The following is a 13,516-nucleotide window of genomic DNA, read 5'->3' as shown; positions in this document are numbered from 1 at the left end:
ACATCATCTGGTCCAGTGGTTTTAAAACAATATAGCAAACTTTTTTGAAGCAAAATCTTACACCAAACACCAATATATAAACAGATAAAGCAGTATTTAATTACTAAAGTTATGGTTATTAGTTCAAATGCATAATGTTTACTTATTATAAAGTTAAAGAATAAAGAATTAGTAATTAATGAATCATTGAAGTAGTTTTAATGCACACAAACATTTGAAATTGAGAGAAAAGAAGATAGTTGTTGGATTGGAGTTAGCATCTAATTTGTTTTAGTTGCATATAATCAAGAAAGTCTTGTTTCATACAGACTGTTGTAAGTGGTAACAGTTTTTCTTTTAATTTTTATTTTATTGAAGTCATACTAGTTTTTTTTTTTTTGAAGATTTTATTTTTCCTTTTTCGCCCCAAAGCCCACTGGTACATAGTTGTATATTTTTTTTAGTTGTGGGTCCTTCTAGTGCGGCATGTGGGATGCCACCTCAGCATGGCCTGATGAGTGGTGCCCAGGATTCGAACAGGCGAAACCCTGGGCTGCTGAAGCAGAGTGCGTGAACTTAACCACTCGGCCATGGGGCTGGCCCCAAAGTCATACTAGTTTATAACGTGAAATTTCAGATGTACATTATTTGTCAGTCAAATATATGTGCCCCTTTACTCCTTATGCCCACCTTCCAACCCCCTTCCCCTCTGGTAACCATTAAGCTGTTTTCTTTGTCCATGTGCTTGTTTATCTTCCACATATGAGTGAAATCATACAGTGTTTGTCTTTGTCTGGCTTATTTCACTTAACATAATACCCTCAAGGTCCATCCATGTTGTTGCAAATCTTTAATTTTTAAGTGGGTTTATTGTATGTGTGTATTTTAATTTATCACAGTCTACTTTAACGTAATATACCACTTCATATATAGTATAAAAATCTTACAATAATATTCTTTTATTTTCCCAATCCCAGGTTTGTGTGATTTTTGACATGCGTTTTACTTAATACATGTGTTAAAATTCTCATGATACGGTGGTATTTTACCTTATTATTTATCTTATTCTATTTCATTTTTTATTGAGTTCACATTGGTTTATAACATTATATAAGTTTCAGGTGTACATCATTATATTTAGCTTCTGTATGAACTGCATTATGTTCATCACCAAAAGTCTAGTTGGTTTCTGTCACCATACACATGTGCCCCTTTACCCCTTTCGTCCTCTCCCACCTCCTTACCCTCTGGTAACCACCAATCTGTTCTCTGTATCTATGTGTGTGTGTGTTTATCTTCCACATATGAGTGAAATCATGTGGTAATTGTCTTTGTCTGTCTCACTTATTTCTCGGCATCATATCCTTAAGGTCCATCCATCTTGAGACAAATGGCCAGATTTCATCTTCTTTTTTACGGCCAAGTGGTATTCCATTGTATATATATACCACATCTTCTTTATCCAGTCATCTGTTGATGGGCACTTAGGTGGCTTCCAAGTCTTGGCTATTGTGAATGATGCTGCAATGAACAAAGGGGTGCATAAATCTTTTTGAATTAGTATTTTTATGTTCTTTGAGTAAATACCCGGAAGTGGAATGGCTGGATCATATGATATTTCTATTTTTAATTTTTTGAGAAATCTCCATACTGTTTTCCATAGTGGCTACAGCAATTTACACTTTCACTAGCAGTGTAATAGAGTTCCTTTTTCTCCACATACTTTGCAACAGTTGTTATTTCTTATCTTTTTAATAATAACCATTCTGACTGGCTTGAAGTGGTATCTCACTGTAGTTTTTTGTTTTTTTTTTTTTTGAGGAAGATTAGCCCTGAGCTAACATCTGCTGCCAGTCCTCCTCTTTTTGCTAAGGAAGACTTGCCCTTAGCTAACATCCGTGCCCATCTTCCTCTACTTTATATGCGGGATGCCTACCCCACCACGGCTTGCCAAGTGGTGCCATGTCTGCACCTGGGATCTGAACTGGCAAACCCCAGGCTGCTGAAGCGGAACTTGTGCACTCAACTACTGTGCCACCGGGCCTGCCCCTCACTGTAGTTTTGATTTGCATTTCCCTAATAAGTAGTGATGTTGAACATCTTTTCATGTGCCTATTGGCCATCTGTATATCTTCTTTGGAAAAATATCTGTTCATATCCTCTGCCCATTTTTTGATCGAGTTTGTTGTTGTTGACTTGTATGAATTCTTTATATATTTTGGCTGTTAACCCCTTATCAGATATATGATTTGCAAATATCTTCTCCTCGTTGGTGGATCATATTTTCATCTTATTGATGGTTTCCTTTGCTGTGCAGAAGTTTTTCAGTTTGATGTAATCTCATTTGTTTATTTTTTTTCTTTTGTTTCCCTTGCCTGAGAGGGGACATGATATTCAAAAAGATACTGCTAAGACTGATGTCAAAGAGCGTACTGCCTATGTTTTCTTCTAGGAGTTTTATGGTTTCAGTTCTTATATGTTCAAGTCTTTAATCTGTTTTGAGTTAATTTTTGTGTATGGTGCAAGATAATGGTCTACTTCCGTTCTTTTGCACGTGGCTGTCCAGTTTTCCCAACACCATTTATTGAAGAGATTTCCTTTCTCCATTGTGTATTCTTGGCTGCTTTGTCAAATATTAGCTGTCCATAGATGTGTGGGTTAATTTCTAGGGCCTCAATTCTGTTCCATTGATTTGTGTTTTTCTGCCAGTACCATGTTGTTTTGATTACTAGAGCTTTGCAGTATATTTTGAAATCAGGAAGTGTGATATCTTCAGTTTCATTCTTTTTCTCAGGATTGCTTTAGCTATCTGTTTGAGGTCTTTTGTTTTTCCATATAAATTTTAGGATTTTTTGGTTCTATTTCCATGAAAAATGTCATTGGGATTCTGGTTGGGATTGCATTGAATTTGTAGATTGCTTTAGATAATATGGACATTAACTATGTTAATTCTTCCAATCCCATGAACCCAGAATATCTTGCCATTTCTTTATGTCTTCTTCAATTTCTTTCAATAATGTCTTATAGTTTTCAGTGTACAGGTCTTTCAACTCTTTGGTTAAATTTATTCTTAGGTATTTTATTCTTGTTGCGATTGTAATTGGGATTGTCTTCTTGATTTCTCTTTCTGCTATTTTGTTGTTAGTATGTAGAAATGCAGTTGATTTTTGTATGTTGATTTTGTGCCCTGCAATGTTACTGTATTTGTTAATTACATCTAATAATTTTTTGTGAATTCTTTAGGGTATTCTATATGTCATCTGCAAATAGTGACAGTTTTACTTCTTTTTTCTTTTTTTTTTGACCTAGTTACTCTGCCTAGGACTTCCAGTACTATGTTGAATAGGAGTGATGAGAGTGGGCATCCTCATCTTATTCCTTTTCTCAGAGGAATGGCTTTCAGTTTTTCCCCATTCAGTATGATGTTGGCTATGGGTTTGTCATATATAGCCTTTATTATGTTGAGGTGCTTTCCTTCTACACACGTTTTATTGAGAGTTTTTATCATAAATGGATGTTGAATCTTGTCAAATGCTTTTTCTGCATCTATTGAGACGATCATGTGAGTTTTAGTCTTCCTTTTGTTAATGTAGTGTATCACATTGATTAATTTGTGGATATTGAACCATCCCTGCGTCCCTGGCATAAGTCCCATTTGATTGTGGTGTGTGATCCTTTTAGTGTATTGTTGTATTTGATTCGCTAATACTTTATTAAAGATTTTTGCATCTATGTTCATCAGCAATATTGGCCTGTAATTTTTCTTTTTTGTGTTGTCCTTGTCTGGTTTTAATATCAGGGTAATGTTGGCCTCATAAAATGAGTTAGGAATCATTCCATCCTTTCAATTTTTTGGAAGAGTTTGAGAAGGATAGGTATTAAATCTTCTTTGAATATTTCATAGAATTCACAAGAGAAGCTGTCTAATCCTGGACTTTTGTTTTTTGCAAGGTTTGTGGTTACTGTTTCAATCTTTTGTGATTGATCTATTCAGATTCTCTGTCGCTTCTTGATTCAGTTTTGGGAGGTTGTATAATTCTAAGAATTTATCCATTTCTTCCACCTTACCCAATTTGTTAGCACATAGTTTTTCATATTATTCTCTTATAATCCTTTGTATTTCTGTGGTATCCATTATAATTTCTCCTCTTTTGTTTCTGACTTTGTGTAGTTGAGTCTTCTCTCTTTTTTTCTTAGTGAGTCTAACTAAGGGTTTGTCATTTTGTTTGTCTTTTCAAAGAACTAGCTCTCAGTTTCATTGATCTTTTCTATTGTCTTTTAAGTCTCTGTTTCATTTAATTCTGCTCTGAATTTTATTATTTCCTTCCTTCTACTGATTTTGTGCTTTGTTTGTTTGTTTTTTCCCCCTACTTCTTTTAGGTGTAGTGTTAGATTGTTTATGTGAGATTTTTCTTCTTTCTTAAGGTGGACCTGTATTGCTATAACTTGCTTCTTAGTACTGTGTTTGCTGCATCCCATAGGTTTTGTTATGTTGTGTTTTTATTTTCACTTGTCTCCAGGTATTTTTTGCTTTCTCCTTTGATTTCTTCATTGATCCAATGGTTGTTCAGTAGCATGTTGTTTAGTCTCTACATATTTGTGAATTTTCCAACTTTTTTCTTGTAGTTGATTTACAGTTTCATAGCATTATGGTTGGAAAAGATACTTGATATGATTTGAATCTTCTTCAATTCATTGAGACTTGTTTTGTTTCCCAACACATGATCTATCTTTGAGAATGTCCCATGAACACTTTAGAAGAATCTGTATTCTGCTGTTTTTGGATGGAATGTTCTAAATATATATTATTAAGTCCATCTGGTCTAGTGTTTCATTTAAGGCCAGTGTTTCCTTGTTGTCTCTGATATATTCATTGTTGTAAGTGGGGTATCAAAGTCCCCTACTGTTATTACATTGCTGTCAATTTACCTTTAAATCTGTTAATAGTTGCTTTATTGACCTTGGTGCTTATATGTTAGGTCCATATATATTAATAAATGTTATGTCTTCTTGGTGGATTCTCTCTTTTATTATTATATAATGTCCATCTTTGTCTCTTGTTATCCTTTTTGGCTTGAAGTCTTTTTTCTTTTCTTGAGGAAGATTGGCCCTGAGCTAACATCTGTGCCCATCTTCCTCTAGTTGATATGTGGGACAACTGCCACAACATGGCTTGATAAGCAGTGCATAGGTCCAGGCCTGGGCTCTGAACTGGTGAACCCTGGGCTGCTGAAGCAGAGCATGTGAACTCAGCCACTACACCATTGTGCCAGCCCCTGGCTTGAAGTCTATTTTGTCTCATATAAGTAAGGCTAAATTAGCTTTCTTTTGGTTGCCATTTGCCTGGGTATCATCCTTCCTGTCTTCACTCTGAGCCTATGTTTGTCTTTAGAGTTGAGATGGATCTCCTCAAGGCAGCATATGGTTGGGTCTTGTTTTTTCATCCTTCCAGCCTCTGTGTCTTTTGATTGATGAATTCAATCTGTTTACATTTAGGGTTATTATTAATATATGAGGGCTTAATACTGCCATTTTATCTTTTGTTTTCTGGTTGTTCTATATTTCCATTGTTTCTTTTTCCTTGTGTTTCTGTCTGCCATTTCAGTTTGGTGGTTTTCCGTGAGGTGTTTCTCAGTTTCCTCTTTATTTATGTTTTGTGACTCTGTTCAGAATTTTTGTTTTGTGGTTGCCATGAGGTTTGTATGAAAGATCTCATAGATAAGATAGCCCTTTTTCTGCTGATAGCATCTTATCTCCGTTTGCCTATGCAGGTTCTGTTCTTTTTCTCTTCCCCTTCTATGTTTTTGTCACAAGTTATCCCTTTTTGTATTGTGAGTTTGTTACCAAGTTGAGTGGTTATAGTTATTTTTAATGCTATCTTTCCCTTTATCCTTTATGCTCTAATTCAGTGTTTATTAACCTGTTCTGATGTAGAGTTGCAGTTTTATGATTCTATTTATCACCTTACTCAAAGCTTTGTATACCTATGCCTTTTTGTTTCAGGTAGGAGGGCTCATTGCAACATATTTTGAAAGGCAAGTCTAGTGGCAATGAACTCCCTCAGCTTTTGTTTGTGTGGGAAAGCCTACATTCCTCCTTCATATCTGAAAGTTAACTTTGCTGGATAAGTGTTCTTGGCTGACAGTTTTTATTTTTCAATATTTTGAATATATCATTCCACTCTCTCCTGACCTGTAGAGTTTCTGCTGTGAAATCCACTCATAGCCTAATAGGGGTTCCTTTGTAAGTTATTATTTTCTTCTCTCTGGCTGCTCTGATATTCTTTCTTTGTCATTGACTTTTGACAGTTTTAATATAATGTGCCTTGGAGAAGGTCTTTTTACGTTGAGATAATTAGGTGTTCTTTTAGCTTCATGTACTTGTATATCCAGTTTCTTCTGCAGGTTTGGGAAGTTCTCAGCTATTATTTATTAAATAAGCTCTCTGCTCCTTTTTCCCTCTCTTCTCCTCCTGGGATGCTCATTATCCTTATGTTGCTTTTCCTGATTGATTCAAATATTTCTTGTAGAATTTCTCCACTAAAAAAAGAAAAAAAACCGTTCTCTCCTCTTCTGACTGAATCCTTTCTAGATTTTTATCTTCGAGCTCGCTAATTCTCTCTTCCTTGTGGTCTACTCTATTTCCAATGCTTTCTGCATTCTTCTTTATCTCATTTATTCTGCTCGCCATCTCCAGAATTTCTGTTTGATTCTTTTTTAGAGTTCCAATTTCTTTGATGAAGTACTCCTTCTGTTCATTAATTTTATTCCTGAGCTCATTGAAACTGGCTTTCTGAGTTTTCTTGTAACTCGTTGAGTTTCTTCATGATAGCTACTTTGAATTTTTTGTTAGATTACAACTTTCTGTGACTTCTTGTTTGGTTTCTGGAGAGTTATTTTCTTTTTGTGATAACATGTTATTGTAGTTTTTCATGGTGCTTAATGAATTGTTCCTCTGCTGGCACGTTTTTGGTGGCAAACACCTTTCTTATTTGGGTAAGGCATTGTTTACTCTGATTCTGAGCTGCTTCTGGTTGTATTTTGAAAGCCTATGCTTTCCACCCTCCACTGCCTCTGCCAGAGGTGATGTCAGTGCCCTCATTGTACTGCTTGTGCCTCTTAGGTTGCTAGTGACTTGCTGCTTATGATGTCACTGCAGTCACAGATGTTGCCACTGGGGACACTGGGATGGTGAGCATTTCTGCTGCTTCTGGGCTTGTGGGTTCCCCCACTGTGGCAGTGGGGAGGGGGAAAGTGGGGTGGGAGACAGGGTCATGGGCACCTCCACCACGTCCAGGTTTGTTGGGTCTGTAGGTGCTGCTGCTATGGATGGGGGAGTTGTGGGTGCCCCTACAGCTGGGCAGGACTGGGGTTGTGGGCTCTGCTATTGCTGTTACCTGGATCTCTGCAGGCTTTTCACAGGCTTGGGCACTGCTGCCATGTGCACCACCTGTGCTGCTGCCTCCAGATTATCTGGTGATGCTAGCTGTGCTGCTGCTGGGGGCATTGGGTTCGTGGGTGTTACTGCTGCTGCTGGTTGGGCCAGGGTCGTGGGCAACACCACCACTGCCATGGGAGCAGGCACACCTGGGTTTTGAGTGCCACTTGGTTTCCTGAAACCTCTGGTCTCCAGTGCTGGCACAATTCCTGGAACCTCAGGTCATGGGCACCACCACTACTGCTGCTGGTATTGAGTTCTTGGATGCAGCCCCCACTGCTAGGAGGGCCAGGGCCAACGGCACTGGCATTGGGGCAAAAGGAGGGGCCTGGGTCACAAGTATCATTGTGGTTCCCAGAACCTCTGGTCACGGGCCTGCAGCGATTCCTGGTGCCTCAGAAGTGTGGGTTGCCTGGATCCCTGGAACCTCCATTTGTGGGCATTACCTCAGTTCCTGGAGCTTCTGGTCTTGGGAGCTGCTGTTGCTGACCCCCTGGTTCTAGCACCTCCAGAAGGTCTAGTCCACCCACCTTCAGATGTCTATATGTCTAGCTCTATCAGGGGTTCTTGTGTGCAGTGCAGAGTCCTTCGTTGGTCTATGGATGGCCTGCTGGTTGTAACTTACAGGAGGGAGACAAATGGAGCAACTCATTCCACCATGATGCTGACATCATTCTAATCTATTTTTGCTTTAAACAGTCAATTTTAAAGAGATTTTAAATAAGAAGAAAAAAGTCTCATATTTACTCATAGATTTACAATTTACGGTACTCTTCATTCATTTGTGTAGATTCGGATTTCTACTTGGTACTATTTTCCTTCTGCCTGAAGACATCCTTTAACATTTCTTATAGTTCAGGTCTGCTGGTGATGGATTCTTTCACCTTTTGCATGCTGAAGTTTTTATTTCAACATAATCTTTCAAGATATTTTTGCTGGATATAGACCTGTACATTGACTGTTTGGCTTACTTTTCTTTCAGTACTTTAAAGATGGGTCTCCACTGTCCTCGGTTTACTTTGCTTCCAACAAGATGTTTGTTATCATTCTTATCATCGTTCCTCTACACAGAATGTGGCCTTTTTTTTGTGGCCACTATTAAAAGTTTTTCTTCTTTCATTGGTTTTAATAAATTTGACTATTATGTGCCTTGGTGTTGTTTTATTTCTGTTTCATGTGCTTGTGGTTCCTTGAGCCTCTTAGGTTTTATGTTTAGAGTTCTTATTACATTTGGAAATTTTCCAACTATTATTTCTTCAAATTTAGTTTTTTCCCTCCCCACTGTATAGTCTCCAATTTCATGTATATTGTCACTTGAAGTTGTCCTACAGCTCAGTGATGCTCTGTTCATTTTTTTCAGCTTTTTTATTTGTTTCACTTTGGATAGTTCTATTGCTATATCTCTGAGTTTATTAATATTTTCTTTTGTAGAGTCTGATCTGTTCATCTTATCCAATGTGTCTTTTAAAAAATAATCTCAGATATTCTATTTTTCAACTTTAGGAGTTCAATTTAAGTCATTTTTATGTCTTCCATGTCTCTATTTTACATATTAAAATGTAAATGTAACTTAAGCATATGAAATATAATTTGTGAATTTTACATATTTTAAGTACTGAGTATTTTTGTATCCTATAGATACTCTTGAGCTTTGTTCTGAGATCACTTAAGTTACTGGGGAACTGCTGGGGAGGACCAGATCTGCCATTTGTCTAGGGCTAGTTTTGCCCCCCTACTGAGGTGGTACTATTCTGAGTACGTGATGTGCTGTGAATTATGCTCCCCCACCCTCACCCCTGTCCATGGAAACACAAACAATTTCCAGTCCTGTTTAAGCTTTGGAGATTCTTCCTTTTGATCCTTTCTGATGTGTTTTCCTGGACCTGGGGTAGTTTCTTCACATGCATACGCTTATCATTACTCAGCTGAACGAGTAACGTCCCCCTGTGCAGATCTTCGGAACGCTTTCTTTGTGCAGCTCTTTAATCCATGGTCTGCCCTGTGATCTGTGGCCATCTTGTCCTCAGTGGGTCCCTAACTTTCATCTCCTCAACTCAGACCACTGCATTCTGCCTTTGTTCTCCTTCCTCTGCTTCAGCCTGGAAACTTTTTCCAGGAAGTAAACTGGGGCCATCACAGGGTTCACCTTATTTGTTGATCAGGGACCACTCACCCACACTCCCTGATTTTCGATGTTTGAAGACCATTGTTGTGTATAATTATTTTTTCCAGTGTTTCGTTGTTTCAAGTGAGATGATAAACATAGTTCATGTGGTTCCATCCTGGCCAAATGTGGATGTCTCCTGTAATATTTTTTAACCTACACTTTATGGCTACATACTTTTTGCGATAATATATATTACTCTCTACAAAAAAATTTGACTACAGTCTTGGAAAGGACTAGTGCAAGTGATGGGTTCTGAAGGTTAAACTTTCTTATGTTCGCAGTAAATCCATTTTCGGGTATTATTTAACAAAAGAGGGAGGACAAGATCTCACAGGATGGAGTCTTCAGTCTAGCCTAACTAGATTCTTTCCAAGTGCAACATGGCTAGTTACAACCAGTGAAGGAGGTTGTGTTTACAAGGACTGATTTCTTGACAGATCATAAAAACTTATTTGCTTAAAGATATAGGGAAAACACTCAGCCAGAAGCTTGGTCCCAATGCATCTAGGTGGGCCTCCCGGGTCAGGCAGTCTGGGTGGCCCAGGAGGAGATTGAAGTGGGGGCCCTCTATCCAAGAAGTTTTCCCCCTTAGTAGGGGAAGATCTCGCTTTACAGTACACATGAGCTGAATCTGTGCTGCATGTTTTTATCTTTGTTGTCCTAACTTCAAGCTCCTACATGGTGTGAGAGCAAGCTAATATCAGAAACTTGAATAGAGGTTAAACTGAGATACACCCTAATCAGGCTAATGTGAATAAAACAAATCACAAAACTAACGATTTAAACTCTACTATTTAAACTACAACTAGCAACTTAGATTGATGTCCTATGTCGAGTATGGTGATATAAGGACAACTAGAATTTTGAAATTATATAGCCAGTCTGTTTTGAGAGCTGCATAGGTTCTTGTGCATGTAGGCTCGTCATCAGTTTTTAACAGTGATGATAAATAGTGGTAAATTAATAGCAATAATAAAAAAATAAGTATATTCTTTAACTGCTTTCTCTGAAACAAGAAGGGAATCTGGCAGTCTCTCAAAGAAACTATAAAATCCAGGGAGGTGGGAGCAGGGGCTGCTGTGGGCCTCTTCAGTGCCTTCGTGTGAATTAGGAAAGGGTTTTGCCTCTGGTGATGCAACCTCGTGCGTGCGTGGCCTGGCACATGGTGCTCACTTGGGAGTCTGGGCTCCCTTGTCTCCCAGACTGGGCATCTTTGTACAATAAACAGTCTGCGTTGTTGTTTGCGGGGCACCCGTGGCGGGTGGCTGCTCCCACAAGTCTCCTCCCTCCGGCCCTGGCCTCTGGCTGGCCTGGTTGGCAGGCAGAGGGACTGAGAGCTCAGTGAGACATTTCTTGGCTTAGAAAAGGATGAAAGCCTAACTATGAAATCCTGAGCCAAGATAAATATGCTGCTTCGTATAAATACGAGAAATAAGAATAAAATGCCCACAGACAACAGTATTTTGAAAGAACTTGAAAGGATTTTGGAAATGGTTTAGCTCTTCCCTTCCTGTTCTTTAAGAGGTGAGGAATCCCAAAGCTCGAAGAGGAAGTGAGTGGCCCCACGTCTTACCACTAGTCAGTAGAGCAGAGTCTGCAGAGGGCCCGGATGCTATGATTCTAGGCTGTGTGCTTTCCATAGCCCGGTCCTTGACCACCAGCGATTTCCTTTCCAATATTTAACTACCATTTTTATAAATTAAAATTTGGATAGATTTATTTTTCCCTGAGTGCTGCTTACATTACAACCCATCTCAAAAATACAGATAAAAAGATAAGTTCTCTGATTCAATGGTTACAGGACTTGCAAGCATCATCATTTATAGTATTTGGAAAAATACAATTTTAATTTCCATGGAGTCATGGCTTCTGGCAGAAATAATTCCATTACCCTTGATGAACCAACTGAGATGTCCGAGTTAATGCAATTTGTGTTCAAAGATGTCCTGAAAGGCCGATGTAACTTCATTATCACTACATGACTTTTAAAAGTATTACAGTTATTAAAACAAACAATGGGCACATCTTCTAACATCACTCTAATATGATTTTCAGTTCTTCCAGGTCAGGTGGCAAAAGTTTAATGAGCAATTTAATTGCTTGATGAATCAAATATGTCTTAGTTTTTGCTCCAAGGGTTGGGGTAACATTGGTTCAGACGAAATATTAGAGTTTTGGTTAGAGCATTTTACCTTCAAGGAATAAACCCTGCCTTAGAAATCATCTCCAGGTCCTCCAAATCCTGTCTGTGCCTAACTTCACTCTCTTATTACTTACAACTCATAAAATCCACAAACCTTAGAGCTAAATTGCATTTTAGAAATCATTTACTATCACCTCGCTTTACCCACGTGGAAGAGAACAGGGCTGCCATAACAAAGGACTGCAAACTGGGTAGCTTAAAACAACAGAAACCCATTCCCTCACAGTTCTGGAGGCTAGAACTCTGAAATCGAGGTTTTGCCAGGGCTGCGCTCTCTCTGCAGGCTCCAGAGGAGAACCGGTTCCATGTCTTTCTTTTAGCTTCAATCCTTGGTGCTCCTTGGCTTGGAGACTCATCACTCCAGTCTCTGCCACCATTGTCACATGTCTGTCTCGCTATACGTATTCCTCTTCTCCACTTATAAGGACATGAGCCATACTGGATTAAGGACCCATCTTACTCCAGTATGACCTCATCTTAACTAATTATATCTGCAACAATCCTATTTCTAACTAAGGTCACATTCACAGATGCCCGGGGCTAGGACTTGAACATATCTTTTTGCAGGACACAATTCCACCCACCACACATGCAACCCTACTACTTCTGTGAATACAAAAATGCTGCCGGCTGTCATTAATTACCCTACCTTCCTGTGGGGCTCTTTGAGTTATGTGAAAGTGGGGTGCAGGGAATCATCATTTACACAAACCTTTCTTATCCTTGCAAAAATTATAGTCTCATGAAAAAACTGATGATAAACAAGTCAATCGATAGGTATACATTAGAAAATATGAATATGTGTAGGACACAGTTTAAATGGTGTGATTAGGGGAGGCCTCTCAGAGGAAATGGTATTTAAACTGAGACTTGAAGGATGTCAATGAGCCAGCCATGGGAAATTAAGGAGAAGAACGTTTCAGGTGGAGGGAACAGCAAATACTAAATCTCCAAGGCTGGAAAGAGCTCAACTTTCTAGGGACTGAAGGAACAAAGAAGGGGAGATGGTAGAAGATGGGATCAAAGATGTAGGAAGGGGCCATACCTGATGGGCAATGAGTGGTTTCCAAACTTTTTTGACTGCAACCCCACAGCTAAGAAATACGGGTACATGGACGCCTATCTACACAACTGGATGGTAAAAGAGAAGAAGAGTCAGTAGTAGTTAGATTTCCAATTACATTTTGGAGGTATCATCTCAGGATGCTAATATGTTGTGTGTGGGAGAGTGAAGAAATTTAGGATGATGCTCAGTGCTTTGGCTTGAGAAGTGGGTCAAAGGCAGTGCCAATAAATGAAATGGTGAAGCCTAGGGAAGGAGAATAATTTTGTTGGAGAGGCAGGGGCTGTAAATAAACAGTTCAGTGTTTGACATCTTCAATTGCAGATACTTATAAGTCATCTAAGTAGATATTGTCACCTAGTGGATGTGTCTCTGAAGCTCAGAGACAAGATCTGGGCTGACAATATAAATTTGGAAGTTGATGACTATATATAGATGAATTTAAAGCCATGGAAATAGATGAGATTTGAAGAAAGGGAGTAGAGGGAGGAGAATGTCGTTGGGGCAAGCCTTAAGAAACTGAAAACAAACCATGCAATTACTAAGTGTCTTAGTTAGCATTATTCTGTGCATAGCATACTGCATAGCACAGATGTGCATGGTGTAGTAAGTCAAGACTTGGAATCCTAGCAGACCCACGTGTGAATCCTAGCCCTGCTTTGTCTTA

Source organism: Equus asinus, chromosome 10 (genome assembly GCF_041296235.1).
Source record: "Equus asinus isolate D_3611 breed Donkey chromosome 10, EquAss-T2T_v2, whole genome shotgun sequence".
NCBI classification, from domain to species: Eukaryota; Metazoa; Chordata; class Mammalia; order Perissodactyla; family Equidae; genus Equus; species Equus asinus.
The sequence above is the reverse complement of the archived record's forward strand: the minus strand, read 5'-3'. Positions refer to the sequence as shown.